This window comes from Hyla sarda, unplaced genomic scaffold (genome assembly GCF_029499605.1).
Source record: "Hyla sarda isolate aHylSar1 unplaced genomic scaffold, aHylSar1.hap1 scaffold_970, whole genome shotgun sequence".
Lineage (NCBI taxonomy): Eukaryota > Metazoa > Chordata > Amphibia > Anura > Hylidae > Hyla > Hyla sarda.
Window position 1 is genome coordinate 95,657 of NW_026611000.1, and position 19,580 is coordinate 115,236.

The 19,580-nt window shown below is 35.9% G+C and overlaps 1 long non-coding RNA gene across 1 annotated transcript; it reads right to left on the reverse strand.

The window, feature by feature from the left end:
• Nucleotides 1-3,347: 3,347 nt before the first annotated feature.
• Nucleotides 3,348-8,658, reverse strand: LOC130351367 (uncharacterized). Its single transcript, XR_008888090.1, has 2 exons — nucleotides 7,781-8,658; nucleotides 3,348-5,379 (listed from the first exon to the last, which is right to left on the reverse strand). It is a non-coding gene; the product is annotated as an uncharacterized LOC130351367 (long non-coding RNA).
• Between the last annotated feature and the right edge of the window lie 10,922 nt (nucleotides 8,659-19,580).

Here is a 19,580-nt window from a genome sequence, read left to right on the forward strand (position 1 = left end):
TTTTATAATTATATATTTGTAGCAAAAACAAATTATTGATTTTTCTTTACATTACAGTTATGTTCTAAATCTGCAGTCAGTTTGTCTAAAGGAAACTTGTAAACCTTGGGGTAAGTTGGGTCTATTCTATTAAATATTGAAAAAGGAATTCCTACAAATAAAAAACAGATATTAAGGATCATAAATGTTCCTATTCTCTGTACCTGAGACATGGTTGTGTTATATAAGAAGCTGTCCATAGACGATATGCTTATTAACAACACATATATGTTCATGTATAAGGTGGAGACTATGACATCTCTGCAGGTCTAGATATTACATCTAGCCTGATTGTTATCAGTAATTAATATAAATATTAATTACCTGTCCTGTGGTTCCTTTCTTGCAGTTGACGGGGGTATAGGTCACTTTCACCTTCTCACCGGACATCAGTCACCTGTAAAAAGACACAGGTATGATAACATGTTCCTGATACATGCTACAGACGCTAATATATATAACACTCTAGGGCCAGAACTACTTATCTCAGGGATTATGAAACCGCATAAGAAAAAGGAACAAAAAAAAAATGGAACACGTTGGGATTTAGATGGTAGGGATTTTTATTTCTATAGTAGTGCAGTGTACTACTCTTCCCATCATCCCAGGATGATGTTGACGCAGACTATTGACAGGTTTTTAGAGGGTTTGTTTTTGTAATGTTTGGGTTATGTCTTAATTTTCATTTATTTATTCATACATTTTAAGGGTAATATATGTTTTCTTTGGGGGAGGGGGCAGAAAATTTTATACATTATTATTGTGCATTTCTTTTTTCAAAAGCATTTCTGCGTTTCTACTGTTTTCTTTTTCTTTTTTTGTTGGTGGGGGAGGGGGGGGGGTCAATAAATCATGTTATTACACTTTTATTTTATGGGTTGTTTTTTTCACCCATATTCCCATTAGAGGGCAACCTTTCACCAAAGATCTGATTATTTCTATAAAACACTGCACTACTATTGTGGTGCAGTGTATTATTCCTCTTAGCATTATTCTGACAGGCAGTGCATGGTTATGGCATTGTGAGGGATTTGTATGGGGTTATATAGTTTTTGGGGGAATTTTTATATATTTTTTCTATTTTCTTAATTTTATATTTCATACCAAATATGTTTTTTTAGGGATATTTTTGTAGAAGTTTTTTTTCTTTTTTAATTATTTTATTAACCTTCTATTTCTTTTATTGTTTTTAATGGAAATATGTCACCAGTGTCACCTACACAAAAGTGGCGGTACTGACAGTGCAGGTGACACTGGTGACAACGGTACTTACCTTTTCCCGTTCAGTCGCGGGAATCTCCGGTGATCTTCTCTGTTAAGCTTCAGCTCTGGCCAGCTTGGTGCATGGGCGGAGCATAGGGACATCACCACTGCTGTTCTTTAGCAGCGGGACCAAGCAGGGAGCAGCAGCGGTGATGTCACTAAGCTCTGCCAATGCCCCTAGCCGCTGCTGCTCTCTGCTGGACTCGTAGCAGCAGTGACATTCCTAAGCTCCACTCGTGCCCCAAGCCGGGCCTAGAGCTGAAGCTTAACAGAGAAGATTACCGGAGATCCCCTCCACGGAACGGGACAAGGCAAGGACCGTTGTCATTAGTGTCACCTGCACTATCTGTTGGTACCGACAGGTTAGTGCAGGTGACACTGGTGACAAATTTCCTTTAACTATTCCCATCAAGGGACTTTGAGCAGCAATCTTTCGATAGCTATGTAATAATACACAGCACTAGTGTCTTAGGCCTCTTGTCATTATTCTAAAAGACAATGTATGGTTACAGTATTGTCAGGGGTTTTATTTTGGGTTTTTGGTTTAAAATTATTTTTTCTTTTTTTAATATGTTTTTTTTTAGGGTGTTCTGTTTGAATATTTTTTTTAACTTTTTTTTCTTTATTTTTTATTTTTTGGTCTTTTTTTTAACAAATTCGATGAGAGGCCTTTCCCCAGTGATCTTGTGATCACCCATATAATACATTGCAATAGTGTTATAGTGCAGTGTATTATCGCTGTCAGCATTATGTTGACAGCCGATTTTTAATTATAGTTTATGTGAGGGGAGAAATGGGTTATCTTTTTTTAATTCTTTTTTATATAAACATTAATTTTTTTGTAGGGGTTGGGGTGGGGTGAATTATTTTATAAATTGTTTATTTTTAACTTCATTTACATAGGATCTGGGCAGAATACATTGCCATCTGTGATGACGGTAATGTACGCTTGGAACCTCCGGCAACAGTTATTCCGGATGAAAATTCCTAGCTAGCCTTTACGTTTTTTTTTACAAAGGGGACTTTTAACAGCGATCTTAAGATCGCTCATATAATACACTGCACTAGTATTAAAGTGCAGTGTATTATGCGCTTCATGATTATTTCAACAGGCTATGTATTATTATGGCTATAGTCTTTTAATATATAGTTTTTTAATTCTCATTATTTTTATAATTATATATTTGTAGCAAAAACAAATTATTGATTTTTCTTTACATTACAGTTATGTTCTAAATCTGCAGTCAGTTTGTCTAAAGGAAACTTGTAAACCTTGGGGTAAGTTGGGTCTATTCTATTAAATATTGAAAAAGGAATTCCTACAAATAAAAAACAGATATTAAGGATCATAAATGTTCCTATTCTCTGTACCTGAGACATGGTTGTGTTATATAAGAAGCTGTCCATAGACGATATGCTTATTAACAACACATATATGTTCATGTATAAGGTGGAGACTATGACATCTCTGCAGGTCTAGATATTACATCTAGCCTGATTGTTATCAGTAATTAATATAAATATTAATTACCTGTCCTGTGGTTCCTTTCTTGCAGTTGACGGGGGTATAGGTCACTTTCACCTTCTCACCGGACATCAGTCACCTGTAAAAAGACACAGGTATGATAACATGTTCCTGATACATGCTACAGACGCTAATATATATAACACTCTAGGGCCAGAACTACTTATCTCAGGGATTATGAAACCGCATAAGAAAAAGGAACAAAAAAAAAATGGAACACATTGGGATTTAGATGGTAGGGATTTTTATTTCTATAGTAGTGCAGTGTACTACTCTTCCCATCATCCCAGGATGATGTTGACGCAGACTATTGACAGGTTTTTGGAGGGTTTGTTTTTGTAATGTTTGGGTTATGTCTTAATTTTCATTTATTTATTCATACATTTTAAGGGTAATATATGTTTTCTTTGGGGGAGGGGGCAGAAAATTTTATAAATTATTATTGTGTATTTCTTTTTTCAAAAGCATTTCTGCCTTTCTACTGTTTTCTTTTTCTTTTTTTGTTGGTGGGGGAGGGGGGGGTCAATAAATCATGTTATTACACTTTTATTTTATGGGTTGTTTTTTTCACCCATATTCCCATTAGAGGGCAACCTTTCACCAAAGATCTGATTATTTCTATAAAACACTGCACTACTATTGTGGTGCAGTGTATTATTCCTCTTAGCATTATTCTGACAGGCAGTGCATGGTTATGGCATTGTGAGGGATTTGTATGGGGTTATATAGTTTTTGGGGGAATTTTTATATATTTTTTCTATTTTCTTAATTTTATATTTCATACCAAATATGTTTTTTTAGGGATATTTTTGTAGAAGTTTTTTTTCTTTTTTAATTATTTTATTAACCTTCTTTTTCTTTTATTGTTTTTAATGGAAATATGTCACCAGTGTCACCTACACAAAAGTGGTGGTACTGACAGATAGTGCAGGTGACACTGGTGACAACGGTACTTACCTTTTCCCGTTCAGTCGCGGGAATCTCCGGTGATCTTCTCTGTTAAGCTTCAGCTCTGGCCAGCTTGGTGCATGGACGGAGCATAGGGACATCACCACTGCTGTTCTTTAGCAGCGGGACCAAGCAGGGAGCAGCAGCGGTGATGTCACTAAGCTCTGCCAATGCCCCTAGCCGCTGCTGCTCTCTGCTGGACTCGTAGCAGCAGTGACATTCCTAAGCTCCACTCGTGCCCCAAGCCGGGCCTAGAGCTGAAGCTTAACAGAGAAGATTACCGGAGATCCCCTCCACGGAACGGGACAAGGCAAGGACCGTTGTCATTAGTGTCACCTGCACTATCTGTTGGTACCGACAGGTTAGTGCAGGTGACACTGGTGACAAATTTCCTTTAACTATTCCCATCAAGGGACTTTGAGCAGCAATCTTTCGATAGCTATGTAATAATACACTGCACTAGTGTCTTAGGCCTCTTGTCATTATTCTAAAAGACAATGTATGGTTACAGTATTGTCAGGGGTTTTATTTTGGGTTTTTGGTTTAAAATTATTTTTTCTTTTTTTAATATGTTTTTTTTTAGGGTGTTCTGTTTGAATATTTTTTTTAACTTTTTTTTCTTTATTTTTTATTTTTTGGTCTTTTTTTTAACAAATTCGATGAGAGGCCTTTCCCCAGTGATCTTGTGATCACCCATATAATACATTGCAATAGTGTTATAGTGCAGTGTATTATCGCTGTCAGCATTATGTTGACAGCCGATTTTTAATTATAGTTTATGTGAGGGGAGAAATGGGTTATCTTTTTTTAATTCTTTTTTATATAAACATTAATTTTTTTGTAGGGGTTGGGGTGGGGTGAATTATTTTATAAATTGTTTATTTTTAACTTCATTTACATAGGATCTGGGCAGAATACATTGCCATCTGTGATGACGGTAATGTACGCTTGGAACCTGCGGCAATAGTTATTCCGGATGAAAATTCCTAGCTAGCCTTTACATGTTTTTTTTACAAAGGGGACTTTTAACAGCGATCTTAAGATCGCTCATATAATACACTGCACTAGTATTAAAGTGCAGTGTATTATGCGCTTCATGATTATTTCAACAGGCTATGTATTATTATGGCTATAGTCTTTTAATATATAGTTTTTTAATTCTCATTATTTTTATAATTATATATTTGTAGCAAAAACAAATTATAGATTTTTCTTTACATTACAGTTATGTTCTAAATCTGCAGTCAGTTTGTCTAAAGGAAACTTGTAAACCTTGGGGTAAGTTGGGTCTATTCTATTAAATATTGATAAAGGAATTCCTACAAATAAAAAACAGATATTAAGGATCATAAATGTTCCTATTCTCTGTACCTGAGACATGGTTGTGTTATATAAGAAGCTGTCCATAGACGATATGCTTATTAACAACACATATATGTTCATGTATAAGGTGGAGACTATGACATCTCTACAGGTCTAGATATTACATCTAGCCTGATTGTTATCAGTAATTAATATAAATATTAATTACCTGTCCTGTGGTTCCTTTCTTGCAGTTGACGGGGGTATAGGTCACTTTCACCTTCTCACCGGACATCAGTCACCTGTAAAAAGACACAGGTATGATAACATGTTCCTGATACATGCTACAGAAGCTAATATATATAACACTCTAGGGCCAGAACTACTTATCTCAGGGATTATGAAACCGCATAAGAAAAAGGAACAAAAAAATAAAAATGGAACACATTGGGATTTAGATGGTAGGGATTTTTATTTCTATAGTAGTGCAGTGTACTACTCTTCCCATCATCCCAGGATGATGTTGACGCAGACTATTGACAGGTTTTTGGAGGGTTTGTTTTTGTAATGTTTGGGTTATGTCTTAATTTTCATTTATTTATTCATACATTTTAAGGGTAATATATGTTTTCTTTGGGGGAGGGGGCAGAAAATTTTATAAATTATTATTGTGTATTTCTTTTTTCAAAAGCATTTCTGCCTTTCTACTGTTTTCTTTTTCTTTTTTTTGTTGGTGGGGGAGGGGGGGGGTCAATAAATCATGTTATTACACTTTTATTTTATGGGTTGTTTTTTTCACCCATATTCCCATTAGAGGGCAACCTTTCACCAAAGATCTGATTATTTCTATAATACACTGCACTACTATTGTGGTGCAGTGTATTATTCCTCTTAGCATTATTCTGACAGGCAGTGCATGGTTATGGCATTGTGAGGGATTTGTATGGGGTTATATAGTTTTTGGGGGAATTTTTATATATTTTTTCTATTTTCTTAATTTTATATTTCATACCAAATATGTTTTTTTAGGTATATTTTTGTAGAAGTTTTTTTTCTTTTTTAATTATTTTATTAACCTTCTTTTTCTTTTATTGTTTTTAATGGAAATATGTCACCAGTGTCACCTACACAAAAGTGGCGGTACTGACAGACAGTGCAGGTGACACTGGTGACAACGGTACTTACCTTTTCCCGTTCAGTGGCGGGAATCTCCGGTGATCTTCTCTGTTAAGCTTCAGCTCTGGCCAGCTTGGTGCATTGGCGGAGCATAGGGACATCACCACTGCTGTTCTTTAGCAGCGGAACCAAGCAGGGAGCAGCAGCGGTGATGTCACTAAGCTCTGCCAATGCCCCTAGCCGCTGCTGCTCTCTGCTGGACTCGTAGCAGCAGTGACATTCCTAAGCTCCACTCGTGCCCCAAGCCGGGCCTAGAGCTGAAGCTTAACAGAGAAGATTACCGGAGATCCCCTCCACGGAACGGGACAAGGCAAGGACCTTTGTCATTATTGTCACCTGCACTATCTGTTGGTACCGACAGGTTAGTGCAGGTGACACTGGTGACAAATTTCCTTTAACTATTCCCATCAAGGGACTTTGAGCAGCAATCTTTCGATAGCTATGTAAGAATACACTGCACTAGTGTCTTAGGCCTCTTGTCATTATTCTAAAAGACAATGTATGGTTACAGTATTGTCAGGGGTTTTATTTCGGGTTTTTGGTTTAAAATTATTTTTTCTTTTTTTAATATGTTTTTTTTTAGGGTGTTCTGTTTGAATATTTTTTTTAACTTTTTTTTCTTTATTTTTATTTTTTGGTCTTTTTTTTTAACAAATTCGATGAGAGGCCTTTCCCCAGTGATCTTGTGATCACCCATATAATACATTGCAATAGTGTTATAGTGCAGTGTATTATCGCTGTCAGCATTATGTTGACAGCCGATTTTTAATTATAGCTTATGTGAGGGGAGAAATGGGTTATTTTTTTTATTCTTTTTTATATAAACATTTATTTTTTTGTAGGGGTTGTGGTGGGGTGAATTATTTTATAAATTGTTTATTTTTAACTTCATTTACATAGGATCCGGGCAGAATACATTGCCATCTATGATGACGGTAATGTACGCTTGGAACCTCCGGCAATAGTTATTCCGGATGAAAATTCCTAGCTAGCCTTTACGTTTTTTTTACAAAGGGGACTTTTAACAGCGATCTTAAGATCGCTCATATAATACATTGCACTAGTATTAAAGTGCAGTGTATTATGCGCTTCATGATTATTTCAACAGGCTATGTATTATTATGGCTATAGTCTTTTAATATATAGTTTTTTAATTCTCATTATTTTTATAATCATATATTTGTAGCAAAAACAAATTAATGATTTTTTTTTACATTACAGTTATGTTCTAAATCTGCAGTCAGTTTGTCTAAAGGAAACTTGTAAACCTTGGGGTAAGTTGGGTCTATTCTATTAAATATTGATAAAGGAATTCCTACAAATAAAAAACAGATATTAAGGATCGTAAATGTTCCTATTCTCTGTACCTGAGACATGGTTGTGTTATATAAGAAGCTGTCCATAGACGATATGCTTATTAACAACACATATATGTTCATGTATAAGGTGGAGACTATGACATCTCTGCAGGTCTAGATATTACATCTAGCCTTATTGTTATCAGTAATTAATATAAATATTAATTACCTGTCCTGTGGTTCCTTTCTTGCAGTTGACGGGGGTATAGGTCACTTTCAACTTCTCACCGGACATCAGTCACCTGTAAAAAGACACAGGTATGATAACATGTTCCTGATACATGCTACAGACGCTAATATATATAACACTCTAGGGCCAGAACTACTTATCTCAGGGATTATGAAACCGCATAAGAAAAAGGAACAAAAAAAATTGGAACACATTGGGATTTAGATGATAGGGATTGTTATTTCTATAGTAGTGCAGTGTACTACTCCTCCCATCATCCCAGGATGATGTTGACGCAGACTATTGACAGGTTTTTGGAGGGTTTGTTTTTGTAATGTTTGGGTTATGTCTTAATTTTCATTTATTTATTCATACATTTTAAGGGTAATATATGTTTTCTTTGAGGGAGGGGGCAGAAAATTTTATAAATTATTATTGTGTATTTCTTTTTTCAAAAGCATTTCTGCCTTTCTACTGTTTTCTTTGTCTTTTTTTGTTGGTGGGGGAGGGGGGGGGGGTCAATAAATCATGTTATTACACTTTTATTTTATGGGTTGTTTTTTTCACCCATATTCCCATTAGAGGGCAACCTTTCACCAAAGATCTGATTATTTCTATAAAACACTGCACTACTATTGTGGTGCAGTGTATTATTCCTCTTAGCAGTATTCTGACAGACAGTGTATGGTTATGGCATTGTGAGGGATTTGTATGGGGTTATATAGTTTTTGGGGGAATTTTTATATATTTTTTCTATTTTCTTAATTTTATATTTCATACCAAATATGTTTTTTTAGGGATATATTTGTAGAAGTTTTTTTTCTTTTTTAATTATTTTATTAACCTTCTTTTTCTTTTATTGTTTTTAATGGAAATATGTCACCAGTGTCACCTACACAAACCGTGGCGGTACCTGACAGATAGTGCAGGTGACACTAGGTGACAAAGGTCCTTACCTTTTCCCGTTCCGTGGAGGGGATCTCCGGTGATCTTCTCTGTTAAGCTTCAGCTCTAGGCCCGCTTGGTGCATCGGAGTGGAGCATAGGGAATGTCCACTGCTGTCTTAGCAGCGGGACCAAGCAGAGGAGCAGCAGCGGTGCTAGGGGCATTGCCAATGCCCCTAGCCGCTGCTGCTCTCTGCTGGACTCGTAGCAGCAGTGACATTCCTAAGCTCCACTCGTGCCCCAAGCCGGGCCTAGAGCTGAAGCTTAACAGAGAAGATTACCGGAGATCCCCTCCACGGAACGGGACAAGGCAAGGACCTTTGTCATTAGTGTCACCTGCACTATCTGTTGGTACCGACAGGTTAGTGCAGGTGACACTGGTAACAAATTTCCTTTAACTATTCCCATCAAGGGACTTTGAGAAGCAATCTTTCGATAGCTATGTAATAATACACTGCACTAGTGTCTTAGGCCTCTTGTCATTATTCTAAAAGATAATGTATGGTTACAGTATTGTCAGGGGTTTTATTTCGGGTTTTTGGTTTAAAATTATTTTTTATTTTTTTAATATTTTTTTTTTAGGGTGTTCTGTTTGAATATTTTTTTTAACTTTTTTTTCTTTATTTTTTATTTTTTGGTCTTTTTTTTTTAACAAATTCGATGAGAGGCCTTTCCCCAGTGATCTTGTGATCACCCATATAATACATTGCAATAGTGTTATAGTGCAGTGTATTATCGCTGTCAGCATTATGTTGACAGCCGATTTTTAATTATAGCTTATATGAGGGGAGAAATGGGTTATTTTGTTTTAATTCTTTTTTATATAAACATTAATTTTTTTGTAGGGGTTGGGGTGGGGTGAATTATTTTATAAATTGTTTATTTTTAACTTCATTTACATAGGATCTGGGCAGAATACATTGCCATCTGTGATGACGGTAATGTACGCTTGGAACCTCCGGCAATAGTTATCCCGGATGAAAATTCCTAGCTAGCCTTTACGTTTTTTTTTACAAAGGGGACTTTTAACAGCGATCTTAAGATCGCTCATATAATACACTGCACTAGTATTAAAGTGCAGTGTATTATGCGCTTCATGATTATTTCAACAGGCTATGTATTATTATGGCTATAGTCTTTTAATATATAGTTTTTTAATTCTCATTATTTTTATAATTATATATTTGTAGCAAAAACAAATTATTGATTTTTCTTTACATTACAGTTATGTTCTAAATCTGCAGTCAGTTTGTCTAAAGGAAACTTGTAAACCTTGGGGTAAGTTGGGTCTATTCTATTAAATATTGAAAAAGGAATTCCTACAAATAAAAAACAGATATTAAGGATCATAAATGTTCCTATTCTCTGTACCTGAGACATGGTTGTGTTATATAACAAGCTGTCCATAGACGATATGCTTATTAACAACACATATATGTTCATGTATAAGGTGGAGACTATGACATCTCTGCAGGTCTAGATATTACATCTAGCCTGATTGTTATCAGTAATTAATATAAATATTAATTACCTGTCCTGTGGTTCCTTTCTTGCAGTTGACGGGGGTATAGGTCACTTTCACCTTCTCACCGGACATCAGTCACCTGTAAAAAGACACAGGTATGATAACATGTTCCTGATACATGCTACAGACGCTAATATATATAACACTCTAGGGCCAGAACTACTTATCTCAGGGATTAAGAAACCGCATAAGAAAAAGGAACAAAAAAAAAATGGAACACATTGGGATTTAGATGGTAGGGATTTTTATTTCTATAGTAGTGCAGTGTACTACTCTTCCCATCATCCCAGGATGATGTTGACGCAGACTATTGACAGGTTTTTGGAGGGTTTGTTTTTGTAATGTTTGGGTTATGTCTTAATTTTCATTTATTTATTCATACATTTTAAGGGTAATATATGTTTTCTTTGGGGGAGGGGGCAGAAAATTTTATAAATTATTATTGTGTATTTCTTTTTTCAAAAGCATTTCTGCCTTTCTACTGTTTTCTTTTTCTTTTTTTGTTGGTGGGGGAGGGGGGGGGGTCAATAAATCATGTTATTACACTTTTATTTTATGGGTTGTTTTTTTCACCCATATTCCCATTAGAGGGCAACCTTTCACCAAAGATCTGATTATTTCTATAAAACACTGCACTACTATTGTGGTGCAGTGTATTATTCCTCTTAGCATTATTCTGACAGGCAGTGCATGGTTATGGCATTGTGAGGGATTTGTATGGGGTTATATAGTTTTTGGGGGAATTTTTATATATTTTTTCTATTTTCTTAATTTTATATTTCATACCAAATATGTTTTTTTAGGGATATTTTTGTAGAAGTTTTTTTTCTTTTTTAATTATTTTATTAACCTTCTTTTTCTTTTATTGTTTTTAATGGAAATATGTCACCAGTGTCACCTACACAAAAGTGGCGGTACTGATAGATAGTGCAGGTGACACTGGTGACAACGGTACTTACCTTTTCCCGTTCAGTGGCGGGAATCTCCGGTGATCTTCTCTGTTAAGCTTCAGCTCTGGCCAGCTTTGTGCATGGGCGGAGCATAGGGACATCACCACTGCTGTTCTTTAGCAGCGGGACCAAGCAGGGAGCAGCAGCGGTGATGTCACGAAGCTCTGCCAATGCCCCTAGCCGCTGCTGCTCTCTGCTGGACTCGTAGCAGCAGTGACATTCCTAAGCTCCACTCGTGCCCCAAGCCGGGCCTAGAGCTGAAGCTTAACAGAGAAGATTACCGGAGATCCCCTCCACGGAACGGGACAAGGCAAGGACCTTTGTCATTAGTGTCACCTGCACTATCTGTTGGTACCGACAGGTTAGTGCAGGTGACACTGGTGACAAATTTCCTTTAACTATTCCCATCAAGGGACTTTGAGCAGCAATCTTTCTATAACTATGTAATAATACACTGCACTAGTGTCTAGGCCTCTTGTCATTATTCTAAAAGACAATGTATGGTTACAGTATTGTCAGGGGTTTTATTTCGGGTTTTTGGTTTAAAATTATTTTTTCTTTTTTTAATATGTGTTTTTTTAGAGTGTTCTGTTTGAATATTTTTTTTAACTTTTTTTTCTTTATTTTTTATTTTTTGGTCTTTTTTTTTAACAAATTCGATGAGAGCCCTTTCCCCAGTGATCTTGTGATCACCCATATAATACATTGCAATAGTGTTATAGTGCAGCGTATTATCGCTGTCAGCATTATGTTGACAGCCGATTTTTAATTATAGCTTATGTGAGGGGAGAAATGGGTTATTTTTTTTTTATTCTTTTTTATATAAACATTTATTTTTTTGTAGGGGTTGGGGTGGGGTGAATTATTTTATAAATTGTTTATTTTTAACTTCATTTACATAGGATCCGGGCAGAATACATTGCCATCTATGATGACGGTAATGTACGCTTGGAACCTCTGGCAATAGTTATTCCGGATGAAAATTCCTAGCTAGCCTTTACGTTTTTTGTACAAAGGGGACTTTTAACAGCGATCTTAAGATCGCTCATATAATACACTGCACTAGTATTAAAGTGCAGTGTATTATGCGCTTCATGATTATTTCAACAGGCTATGTATTATTATGGCTATAGTCTTTTAATATATAGTTTTTTAATTCTCATTATTTTTATAATTATATATTTGTAGCAAAAACAAATTATTGATTTTTCTTTACATTACAGTTATGTTCTAAATCTGCAGTCAGTTTGTCTAAAGGAAACTTGTAAACCTTGGGGTGAGTTGGGTCTATTCTATTAAATATTGAAAAAGGAATTCCTACAAATATAAAACAGATATTAAGGATCATAAATGTTCCTATTCTCTGTACCTGAGACATGGTTGTGTTATATAAGAAGCTGTCCATAGACGATATGCTTATTAACAACACATATATGTTCATGTATAAGGTGGAGACTATGACATCTCTGCAGGTCTAGATATTACATCTAGCCTGATTGTTATCAGTAATTAATATAAATATTAATTACCTGTCCTGTGGTTCCTTTCTTGCAGTTGACGGGGGTATAGGTCACTTTCACCTTCTCACCGGACATCAGTCACCTGTAAAAAGACACAGGTATGATAACATGTTCCTGATACATGCTACAGACGCTAATATATATAACACTCTAGGGCCAGAACTACTTATCTCAGGGATTATGAAACCGCATAAGAAAAAGGAACAAAAAAAAAAAAATGGAACACATTGGGATTTAGATGGTAGGGATTTTTATTTCTATAGTAGTGCAGTGTACTACTCTTCCCATCATCCCAGGATGATGTTGACGCAGACTATTGACAGGTTTTTGGAGGGTTTGTTTTTGTAATGTTTGGGTTATGTCTTAATTTTCATTTATTTATTCATACATTTTAAGGGTAATGTATGTTTTCTTTGGGGGAGGGGGCAGAAAATTTTATAAATTATTATTGTGTATTTCTTTTTTCAAAAGCATTTCTGCCTTTCTACTGTTTTCTTTTTCTTTTTTTGTTGGTGGGGGAGGGGGGGGGGGGTCAATAAATCATGTTATTACACTTTTATTTTATGGGTTGTTTTTTTCACCCATATTCCCATTAGAGGGCAACCTTTCACCAAAGATCTGATTATTTCTATAAAACACTGCACTACTATTGTGGTGCAGTGTATTATTCCTCTTAGCATTATTCTGACAGGCAGTGCATGGTTATGGCATTGTGAGGGATTTGTATGGGGTTATATAGTTTTTGGGGGAATTTTTATATATTTTTTCTATTTTCTTAATTTTATATTTCATACCAAATATGTTTTTTTAGGGATATTTTTGTAGAAGTTTTTTTTCATTTTTAATTATTTTATTAACCTTCTTTTTCTTTTATTGTTTTTAATGGAAATATGTCACCAGTGTCACCTACACAAAAGTGGCGGTACTGACAGATAGTGCAGGTGACACTGGTGACAACGGTACTTACCTTTTCCCGTTCAGTGGCGGGAATCTCCGGTGATCTTCTCTGTTAAGCTTCAGCTCTGGCCAGCTTTGTGCATGGGCGGAGCATAGGGACATCACCACTGCTGTTCTTTAGCAGCGGGACCAAGCAGGGAGCAGCAGCGGTGATGTCACTAAGCTCTGCCAATGCCCCTAGCCGCTGCTGCTCTCTGCTGGACTCGTAGCAGCAGTGACATTCCTAAGCTCCACTCGTGCCCCAAGCCGGGCCTAGAGCTGAAGCTTAACAGAGAAGATTACCGGAGATCCCCTCCACGGAACGGGACAAGGCCAGGACCTTTGTCATTAGTGTCACCTGCACTATCTGTTGGTACCGACAGGTTAGTGCAGGTGACACTGGTGACAAATTTCCTTTAACTATTCCCATCAAGGGACTTTGAGCAGCAATCTTTCGATAGCTATGTAATAATACACTGCACTAGTGTCTTAGGCCTCTTGTCATTATTCTAAAAGACAATGTATGGTTACAGTATTGTCAGGGGTTTTATTTCGGGTTTTTGGTTTAAAATTATTTTTTCTTTTTTTAATATGTTTTTTTTTAGGGTGTTCTGTTTGAATATTTTTTTTAACTTTTTTTTCTTTATTTTTTATTTTTTGGTCTTTTTTTTAACAAATTCGATGAGAGGCCTTTCCCCAGTGATCTTGTGATCACCCATATAATACATTGCAATAGTGTTATAGTGCAGTGTATTATCGCTGTCAGCATTATGTTGACAGCCGATTTTTAATTATAGCTTATGTGAGGGGAGAAATGGGTTATTTTTTTTTTATTCTTTTTTATATAAACATTTATTTTTTTGTAGGGGTTGGGGTGGGGTGAATTATTTTATAAATTGTTTATTTTTAACTTCATTTACATAGGATCCGGGCAGAATACATTGCCATCTATGATGACGGTAATGTACGCTTGGAACCTCTGGCAATAGTTATTCCGGATGAAAATTCCTAGCTAGCCTTTACGTTTTTTGTACAAAGGGGACTTTTAACAGCGATCTTAAGATCGCTCATATAATACACTGCACTAGTATTAAAGTGCAGTGTATTATGCGCTTCATGATTATTTCAACAGGCTATGTATTATTATGGCTATAGTCTTTTAATATATAGTTTTTTAATTCTCATTATTTTTATAATTATATATTTGTAGCAAAAACAAATTATTGATTTTTCTTTACATTACAGTTATGTTCTAAATCTGCAGTCAGTTTGTCTAAAGGAAACTTGTAAACCTTGGGGTGAGTTGGGTCTATTCTATTAAATATTGAAAAAGGAATTCCTACAAATATAAAACAGATATTAAGGATCATAAATGTTCCTATTCTCTGTACCTGAGACATGGTTGTGTTATATAAGAAGCTGTCCATAGACGATATGCTTATTAACAACACATATATGTTCATGTATAAGGTGGAGACTATGACATCTCTGCAGGTCTAGATATTACATCTAGCCTGATTGTTATCAGTAATTAATATAAATATTAATTACCTGTCCTGTGGTTCCTTTCTTGCAGTTGACGGGGGTATAGGTCACTTTCACCTTCTCACCGGACATCAGTCACCTGTAAAAAGACACAGGTATGATAACATGTTCCTGATACATGCTACAGACGCTAATATATATAACACTCTAGGGCCAGAACTACTTATCTCAGGGATTATGAAACCGCATAAGAAAAAGGAACAAAAAAAAAAAAATGGAACACATTGGGATTTAGATGGTAGGGATTTTTATTTCTATAGTAGTGCAGTGTACTACTCTTCCCATCATCCCAGGATGATGTTGACGCAGACTATTGACAGGTTTTTGAAGGGTTTGTTTTTGTAATGTTTGGGTTATGTCTTAATTTTCATTTATTTATTCATACATTTTAAGGGTAATGTATGTTTTCTTTGGGGGAGGGGGCAGAAAATTTTATAAATTATTATTGTGTATTTCTTTTTTCAAAAGCATTTCTGCCTTTCTACTGTTTTCTTTTTCTTTTTTTGTTGGTGGGGGAGGGGGGGGGGGGTCAATAAATCATGTTATTACACTTTTATTTTATGGGTTGTTTTTTTCACCCATATTCCCATTAGAGGGCAACCTTTCACCAAAGATCTGATTATTTCTATAAAACACTGCACTACTATTGTGGTGCAGTGTATTATTCCTCTTAGCATTATTCTGACAGGCAGTGCATGGTTATGGCATTGTGAGGGATTTGTATGGGGTTATATAGTTTTTGGGGGAATTTTTATATATTTTTTCTATTTTCTTAATTTTATATTTCATACCAAATATGTTTTTTTAGGGATATTTTTGTAGAAGTTTTTTTTCATTTTTAATTATTTTATTAACCTTCTTTTTCTTTTATTGTTTTTAATGGAAATATGTCACCAGTGTCACCTACACAAAAGTGGCGGTACTGACAGATAGTGCAGGTGACACTGGTGACAACGGTACTTACCTTTTCCCGTTCAGTGGCGGGAATCTCCGGTGATCTTCTCTGTTAAGCTTCAGCTCTGGCCAGCTTTGTGCATGGGCGGAGCATAGGGACATCACCACTGCTGTTCTTTAGCAGCGGGACCAAGCAGGGAGCAGCAGCGGTGATGTCACTAAGCTCTGCCAATGCCCCTAGCCGCTGCTGCTCTCTGCTGGACTCGTAGCAGCAGTGACATTCCTAAGCTCCACTCGTGCCCCAAGCCGGGCCTAGAGCTGAAGCTTAACAGAGAAGATTACCGGAGATCCCCTCCACGGAACGGGACAAGGCCAGGACCTTTGTCATTAGTGTCACCTGCACTATCTGTTGGTACCGACAGGTTAGTGCAGGTGACACTGGTGACAAATTTCCTTTAACTATTCCCATCAAGGGACTTTGAGCAGCAATCTTTCGATAGCTATGTAATAATACACTGCACTAGTGTCTTAGGCCTCTTGTCATTATTCTAAAAGACAATGTATGGTTACAGTATTGTCAGGGGTTTTATTTCGGGTTTTTGGTTTAAAATTATTTTTTCTTTTTTTAATATGTTTTTTTTTAGGGTGTTCTGTTTGAATATTTTTTTTAACTTTTTTTTCTTTATTTTTTATTTTTTGGTCTTTTTTTTAACAAATTCGATGAGAGGCCTTTCCCCAGTGATCTTGTGATCACCCATATAATACATTGCAATAGTGTTATAGTGCAGTGTATTATCGCTGTCAGCATTATGTTGACAGCCGATTTTTAATTATAGCTTATGTGAGGGGAGAAATGGGTTATTTTTTTTTTATTCTTTTTTATATAAACATTTATTTTTTTGTAGGGGTTGGGGTGGGGTGAATTATTTTATAAATTGTTTATTTTTAACTTCATTTACATAGGATCCGGGCAGAATACATTGCCATCTATGATGACGGTAATGTACGCTTGGAACCTCCGGCAATAGTTATTCCGGATGAAAATTCCTAGCTAGCCTTTACGTTTTTTTTACAAAGGGGACTTTTAACAGCGATCTTAAGATCGCTCATATAATACACTGCACTAGTATTAAAGTGCAGTGTTTTATGCGCTTCATGATTATTTCAACAGGCTATGTATTATTATGGCTATAGTCTTTTAATATATAGTTTTTTAATTTTCATTATTTTTATAATTATATATTTGTAGCAAAAACAAATTATTGATTTTTCTTTACATTACAGTTATGTTCTAAATCTGCAGTCAGTTTGTCTAAAGGAAACTTGTAAACCTTGGGGTAAGTTGGGTCTATTCTATTAAATATTGAAAAAGGAATTCCTACAAATAAAAAACAGATATTAAGGATCATAAATGTTCCTATTCTCTGTACCTGAGACATGGTTGTGTTATATAAGAAGCTGTCCATAGACGATATGCTTATTAACAACACATATATGTTCATGTATAAGGTGGAGACTATGACATCTCTGCAGGTCTAGATATTACATCTAGCCTGATTGTTATCAGTAATTAATATAAATATTAATTACCTGTCCTGTGGTTCCTTTCTTGCAGTTGACGGGGGTATAGGTCACTTTCACCTTCTCACCGGACATCAGTCACCTGTAAAAAGACACAGGTATGATAACATGTTCCTGATACATGCTACAGACGCTAATATATATAACACTCTAGGGCCAGAACTACTTATCTCAGGGATTATGAAACCGCATAAGAAAAAGGAACAAAAAAAAAATGGAACACGTTGGGATTTAGATGGTAGGGATTTTTATTTCTATAGTAGTGCAGTGTACTACTCTTCCCATCATCCCAGGATGATGTTGACGCAGACTATTGACAGGTTTTTAGAGGGTTTGTTTTTGTAATGTTTGGGTTATGTCTTAATTTTCATTTATTTATTCATACATTTTAAGGGTAATATATGTTTTCTTTGGGGGAGGGGGCAGAAAATTTTATACATTATTATTGTGCATTTCTTTTTTCAAAAGCATTTCTGCGTTTCTACTGTTTTCTTTTTCTTTTTTTGTTGGTGGGGGAGGGGGGGGGTCAATAAATCATGTTATTACACTTTTATTTTATGGGTTGTTTTTTTCACCCATATTCCCATTAGAGGGCAACCTTTCACCAAAGATCTGATTATTTCTATAAAACACTGCACTACTATTGTGGTGCAGTGTATTATTCCTCTTAGCATTATTCTGACAGGCAGTGCATGGTTATGGCATTGTGAGGGATTTGTATGGGGTTATATAGTTTTTGGGGGAATTTTTATATATTTTTTCTATTTTCTTAATTTTATATTTCATACCAAATATGTTTTTTTAGGGATATTTTTGTAGAAGTTTTTTTTCTTTTTTAATTATTTTATTAACCTTCTATTTCTTTTATTGTTTTTAATGGAAATATGTCACCAGTGTCACCTACACAAAAGTGGCGGTACTGACAGTGCAGGTGACACTGGTGACAACGGTACTTACCTTTTCCCGTTCAGTCGCGGGAATCTCCGGTGATCTTCTCTGTTAAGCTTCAGCTCTGGCCAGCTTGGTGCATGGGCGGAGCATAGGGACATCACCACTGCTGTTCTTTAGCAGCGGGACCAAGCAGGGAGCAGCAGCGGTGATGTCACTAAGCTCTGCCAATGCCCCTAGCCGCTGCTGCTCTCTGCTGGACTCGTAGCAGCAGTGACATTCCTAAGCTCCACTCGTGCCCCAAGCCGGGCCTAGAGCTGAAGCTTAACAGAGAAGATTACCGGAGATCCCCTCCACGGAACGGGACAAGGCAAGGACCGTTGTCATTAGTGTCACCTGCACTATCTGTTGGTACCGACAGGTTAGTGCAGGTGACACTGGTGACAAATTTCCTTTAACTATTCCCATCAAGGGACTTTGAGCAGCAATCTTTCGATAGCTATGTAATAATACACAGCACTAGTGTCTTAGGCCTCTTGTCATTATTCTAAAAGACAATGTATGGTTACAGTATTGTCAGGGGTTTTATTTTGGGTTTTTGGTTTAAAATTATTTTTTCTTTTTTTAATATGTTTTTTTTTAGGGTGTTCTGTTTGAATATTTTTTTTAACTTTTTTTTCTTTATTTTTTATTTTTTGGTCTTTTTTTTAACAAATTCGATGAGAGGCCTTTCCCCAGTGATCTTGTGATCACCCATATAATACATTGCAATAGTGTTATAGTGCAGTGTATTATCGCTGTCAGCATTATGTTGACAGCCGATTTTTAATTATAGTTTATGTGAGGGGAGAAATGGGTTATCTTTTTTTAATTCTTTTTTATATAAACATTAATTTTTTTGTAGGGGTTGGGGTGGGGTGAATTATTTTATAAATTGTTTATTTTTAACTTCATTTACATAGGATCTGGGCAGAATACATTGCCATCTGTGATGACGGTAATGTACGCTTGGAACCT